The sequence below is a fragment of the Apodemus sylvaticus genome, chromosome 15, assembly GCF_947179515.1.
Source record: "Apodemus sylvaticus chromosome 15, mApoSyl1.1, whole genome shotgun sequence".
NCBI lineage: Eukaryota > Metazoa > Chordata > Mammalia > Rodentia > Muridae > Apodemus > Apodemus sylvaticus.
In genome coordinates this window covers 56155605-56161944 of record NC_067486.1, presented here as the reverse complement: position 1 = coordinate 56161944, position 6340 = coordinate 56155605, and positions in this window count along the sequence as shown.

Sequence of the window (6340 nt, the reverse complement as noted above, 5' to 3'; positions counted from 1 at the left end):
GGAGGAGGAAGACCAAGGTGCCAAACACTGCCCAAAGGTCAAGCAAGGTGACCATGTGACCAGTAATGCAACGCCAGCATCCAGAGGGCGGGGCCACCTGGCACTCAGGTCACTAAGATGAGGTATGTGTGCCGTGAGGCTGGAGGAAGAGCCAGGTCATGGGGAGCAGTGTGTGTCAGGCTGAATCACGTGGCCTTTGCACTGTGGAATATAACCCCGTGGGTTCATAAGAAAAAGAACGACATTACAGTCGTGCTCCCAAGAGTCACCTTTAAAACTCCACTCAACAACCTCAAGGTAGATTAGTGTTAGAAAGAGCCATCTAGGTGAGTGACAAGGACCTTGGCGACAGTAGACATGATCGGCAAAGAAGATGTAAGAAACAAGGTTTTGACCATGGTTCTGGCTTGGATAGCTAGGCTGGAGATAGGTGGGGCTGTTCTGCCGACCAAATGGTGAGGAGGAGGCAGGGAAGGGGGAGAAGGAAGAGGGGGAGGAGAGGAAGAAGGAGGAGGGGCAGGAGGAGGAGGAGGGGGGAGGGGGGAGGAGGAGGAAGAGGAGAAGGAGAAGCAGAAGGAGAAGGAGGAGAAGAAGGAGAAGGAGGAGGAGAAGAAGAAGAGGAAGAAGAAGAAGAAGAAGAAGAAGAAGAAGAAGAAGAAGAAGAAGAAGAAGAAGAAGAAGAAGAAGAAGAAGAAGAAGAAGAAGAAGAAAAGAATTATCATTATTATTTAGGAATACATATTTTGGCCCTGCAGGCTGTCATGTAAGCAAATATGATTAAAAGTGTAATGTTGGTGTCCTTTTTCTATGGCAGACTGGAATTCTGCATTGATTAGATTTAGACTACCGCCAGAGCTGAGTGACTCTGCAGAGCAGCCTCAGCTCTGTGGTGTGCTGGGCTCGGGCAGGCTGAGCTCAGCTAGACAGGCTCACACATTATGGATGCCCATTCAGGGACCCATTTCCTAGAGATTAGAAAGCTCCCTGCCTGCCACTCCTGCTCCCATGGGGGCAAGCAGACATCAGAAAGTCGATGACAAGTGTGACCAAGCAAAGGGTGGCCGTCAGGAGCAGCTTGCTGATAGTAGGTCTCTGCCTCACCTCCTTACATGCCTGTGCTGATCATAGTCGGCCTGTGGGTCCTTCTTCTCCACCCTGTGTTCTTGGCCCTCGTCTAAAGAAGCCTCTAGCAGGCTAACATGTCATTCTTTATCTACATGCAGTAATGCATTCCGACACTTGTTGTAAACTCTCTCCTTCTCCAACACACTGACGAATAAGACTCCCCTGCCACCGTCCTAGTTATTGAGCCTCAAAACAGAATCCAGAGTGACAAATCAGAACTCAGGGAGAGTTACGCTGGTGGACATTTAAGCAGTGTATGCCCACGTGGAAGAACGGGAACTATCTTTGGCCATTGGGAACAAGGTTGAAAGTCACGATAAGCCTTAAGCTTTTACACGAGTGAAGGCTTCTGCCCTGAGAGGAACTGGACCTGAAACTTCATTTTCAGAATGCACTTTTTACCTTTTTTGTATGTGTGGTCTGTGTGAACAGGTGAGCGTGTGTGTATTCAGGTGTGTGCATGCATACATGGGAGTATATTGTGTGTGCGTACGTGTGTGTGTGCATATACATGTGTGTGCATGTGTGCATGAATGCGCATGTGGGGTGCACTCAGGGGCGGGGCGGGTCTGGGTGTGGGTGTGAGTGCATGAACATCGCCACATGTGTGCGGAGATCAGAAGACAATGTCAGGCTTGATCTGTGACTTCTACCTATACAATAATAATCCTAAATCCAGTGACAAAATAACATAAGAATAAAACTCAACTGAGCTTTAACAACAGAACCTTTGATTTTTAATCCTTGTTATTATTGATATCCATGTATGTGTTTATATATATAGATGCACCTGCCTTTTTAATTCAACTATTTAGAAACTATAGTTTCTTTATGCGTCATTATTTTTGACATAATTTTCCTGTCTAACTAGAAAGCCAAAACATAAGTGAAGCTCCCTCCCTACTGCCTATAGATCAGGACATAATGTTCTCAGCTCCAGGGCTATGCCTGTCTGTGTACCACCACATTCTCCACCATGATGATGACGGGCTAAACCTCTGAAACTATAAGTATAGTCTTCACTCCTCAACAAGAAAACTTTGCAACAGGTGGAGACTGCTACAGAAAACCACAACCAAGCAAAATGCAAGTTGTGGAGCCCAGGGCCAGTGGCTACATCTACTATACACTCCACACCTAAGGCTTAAGGAGCACTGCAGAAGGAGGAGGAGGACGGGGAGAAGGAGGAGGAGGGGGAGGAGGAAAAGGAGGAGAAGGAGGGGGAGAAGAGGGAGAGGAGGAGGAGGAGGAAGGAAAACAGGAGGAGGGGGAAGGAGAAGGGAGGAGGAGGAGGGAGAAGGAAAACAGGAGGAGGGGGAAGGAGAAGATAGGAGGGGGAGAGGGGAGAGGAAAAGGAGGATGTAGGGCAGGGGGAGGAGGAGGGGGAAGGAGGAGCGAGGAGAAAGGGGAGGGGGAGGAGGAGGGGGAAGAGGAGGGAGGAGGAAGGGAAAGGAAGAGGGAGGAGAAGGGGCAAGGGGAGGAAGAGGGGGCAGGGGGAGGAGGAGGGGAAAGGAGGGAGAAGAGGAGGGAGGAGGAGGATGTGGGCAGGTGGAGGAGGAGGGGAACGGAGGAGGGAGGAGAAGGGGGTAGGGGGAGGAGGATGAGGGCAGGGGGAAGAGGAGGATGGGGCAGGGAGAGGAGGAGGGAGAAGGAGGGGAAAGGAAGGGGAGGGGGAAGGAGTGGAGATGAGGGGGAGGAGGGGGGAGGAGAGAATGGGAGCAGGGGGAGGAGGAGGGGGAAGAAGAGGAAGGAGGAGGGGGGAAGGAGGAGGGGAAGGGGGAGGAGGAGGAGGAAAAGGGGGAGGAGGAGGAGGAGGAGGGATTGTAAGAGCCAGAGGATCAGAGAATTTGCTGTGGGATTGTGTCTCCTAGTAATATCGTTAAGTTATACCAGTGAAGTTTCACTAATATGTCTGCCCAAACATGAGCTAAACCCAAGACACCAACAAGCATGCCAAGCCACTGGGGGAGAGCCCAGGAGCTTCAGTCCGACAGAGAACTGCAGGCAACAGAGTGAAGCTGAGACAGGAGCTCGTCCTCTGCAGGGAAAAACACACTGCTGTCCAGCGACAAACGGTCAACCCTGAAAACATATGTGCAAGTGATACTATAGGGACTCAACAGGTTTTATATGGGACTACATATGTGTATACAAGTACATATATGCATGCAATAGCAGTTGAAAATGATGAAGCCATCGAGGAAGGAGGGTGGGGAGGGTTATACGGGAGGGCTTGGGGAAGCAAGGGGAAGCGCCATGTTGGGATTAAACCTCAAAGCTAAATGAGAGAACAGAGACAAATGAATTAAACACAGACATAAATTACAGTGAGCCCTTGATGCTTCTGAAACAAGACTTGCCCTTTTTTTCTATATTGGCTTTCTCTTTGAACAAAAATAATTACGTTTTATTAATTAGGGACACCTCATATTCAGATGCCGAATCCTTATAACTTTAATAAATTGAGACCCTTAGAAGGTATTTATTGAGTATCTGATACATGTTGCATATAACTTACTAACCCAACTGGCGCACTGTAGGGAGTAAGAGACACAGTTGATATCCTGACTTTGACGGCTACAGAGGTCCTGACAGGTGGAGACTGTGGAGTTGGTGGAGCTGGATGCCACCAGCTATGTGGTGACAGTGAGCTTTGTCCCCTGACTAGAAGCCAGTGAACGTGACAGACACGGCCTTTGTCCTCCAGGCGTGTATAGCCCAAGCAAGGAGAATGAAAACAAACCAAAGAATTGAGATTGCAGCCAGTGCTACAAAGGGGAAATGTGAAATGGAAGCAAAGAGGAAGGCTACTTCGGATTTATTAAGGAGACTTGGAACAAGGGTTGGGAAATCAGAGATCGAAAGTCAGCGCATGTTTGAGGACCACTGGACACATACAAAAGGTAGAACATTTTAGAGAAGACATTGAAATATTTGAGCCATAGGACTCAGATTATGAGTCCCTATGTAAACTTTTGAGGCAATAGTTGTTAAAGAAGAGGCAAAAAAAAAAAAAGTGGTAAAGTCCTCTTTACCACAAAAAATAAATAAAAATAAAAATAAAAGTCACAAAAACAAGTCAGTCTCAGGCATATATTTTTAAAGTACAACTTTGGCTGTAGTATTGTAGAGGCTTGGACAAATTGTTTCTGGAAAGGGCCATATAGTAAATATAAGCTTGGTGAGCCATATGGTCTCTGTTGCAAACGCTCAGCTCTGCTGGTGTCATGTGAAAACATAAACAAATGACAATGGCTGCTTTCCAATAAAACTTTATTTTTGGGCACCAAACTTAAGAGTTTCATATGACTGACAAGTATCGAGAAGTGTTATTCTTTTGTGTGCTGTATATGTGTGGGTGCACGCATGCCTGTTGCCGCATGCACACTAACACACATACACACATTTGAAAAATGTAAAATCAATTATGCATGGTAGGCACTTAGGAGACAAAGGCAGGAGGAGGATTCGTGTCCAAGGCTAATCTGGTCTGCAAGGTGAGCCGCTGTCTCCAAAACCAAACCAAAAAACGGGCAGGAGGTGGGGCTGGCTGGCTGGTCCAGTATGGGATGTGGGCTGGTTTAAACGAGCTAAAGTTGGGCTGGAGAAGAGCCTGGTCTTCTTAAACTATGGTTGCATGGTTCACTACCAAAGCCAGGGAAAGCACTGATTGCATCATAAGACTGTTGCTGCCACCGTCATGTGGTCCTTAAGTCCCAGGAGCTCAGAGTGCTGGTTCGGAAGTGCTAAGCAAGGTTAGTAAGTGCAAAGTCTGTAGAACTGAAGTGCTATGAGTCACTTCAAAAGCAGGCTGACAGACAAACACCAGCCTCCTGTCAGGAGTTAATATTGGAAATACACTATCCTTTCATATGTACAGTAACAAAGGAGTCTTAGGAGTTGGAAAAAATTAGTTCTATTAAAAACATTTTTGTCTTCGTTCAACAGGAGATCTCAATGCACCCCAGGTTGGTCTAGAATTTGCTATGTAGCTGAGGATGACCACAAACTTCTGATCCTCCTATTTGCCACTCCCCAGTGCTAGTATGGCAGATACTCCATATTCTGTACACACTAGGCCTGCCCTCTACTACTGAGCTACACTTCCAGTTCTACAAACATTCTCTTTCAAAGGCAGGAGAGTATGATTCTATTTCTTCCCTTCTTCTGTGGATTTTGCTGGAAAAATAAATAAAATGAATGCAAAAGCATGCTGTTTAAAACATAATTTGGTCAAATAAAAATGTTTCTATAAGGCAGGTATGTTGGTACAGACCTTTAATCCCAGCACTCAGAGACAGGTAGATTTCTATGATTTTGAGGCCAGCCTGGTCTACATATCACTACATTCTAGAACAGCCAGGGCTATTCTAGAACAAGCAGAGAGATCTTGTCTCACAAAAATAAAACAAACAAACAAACAAATCTTTCCTTCAAATCAATTTGTTTTTTAAAGTTGTCTCATTCAAGAAGTAAATAAAATTTGCATATTTATATTTAGGAATTTTTCTTTGTTTTTTAGAGTATCACACAAAATCAATAAATCAAAAGCTAGATGTGGTGGCACATAGCTTTATCAATTCTTTGGAGGCAGAGGTAGGAGAATCTCTGTGAGTTCGAGACTGACCTGGTCTTTACAGTGAGTTCCAGGCCAATGCTACATTATAATACAATAGGTCCTTGCCTCAATAAAAAAGAAAACAAATCTAGCTAATGTATCATCTAAAAGCAAAAGCAATCAAAAACTGGAAGCAAGCCCAAGGTTTTAGTTTGGGTTTCTATTGCTGTGATAATGACCATGACAAAGTCAACCTGGGGACAGAAAAGAGTTGATTTCATTTTACAACACTCAGGTCAAACTCCATCTCTGAGGTCAGTAAGGGAAGAAACTCAACAGAGTTAAGTTCAAACGTGAGTTAAGACAGACTCTCTCACTGAACCTGGAGCTCGAAGACTGACTCTGACCAGCAAGTCCCAAGGTGCCCTGTCTGCCTCCTCGGCAATGAATTCTAGGTGTGCCCTGTACACCTGTTTTTATCTGAGTGCTGAGCATCCAAACCTAGTGGCTTAGGGTTTTACTACTGTGACCAGACACCATGACCAATGCAAGTCTTATAAAGGACATTTAGTACATATGCACACACACACACACACACACACACCTGCCTAAGCACACATTATATAAGCACACACATGTGCACAATAAATGTTAAAC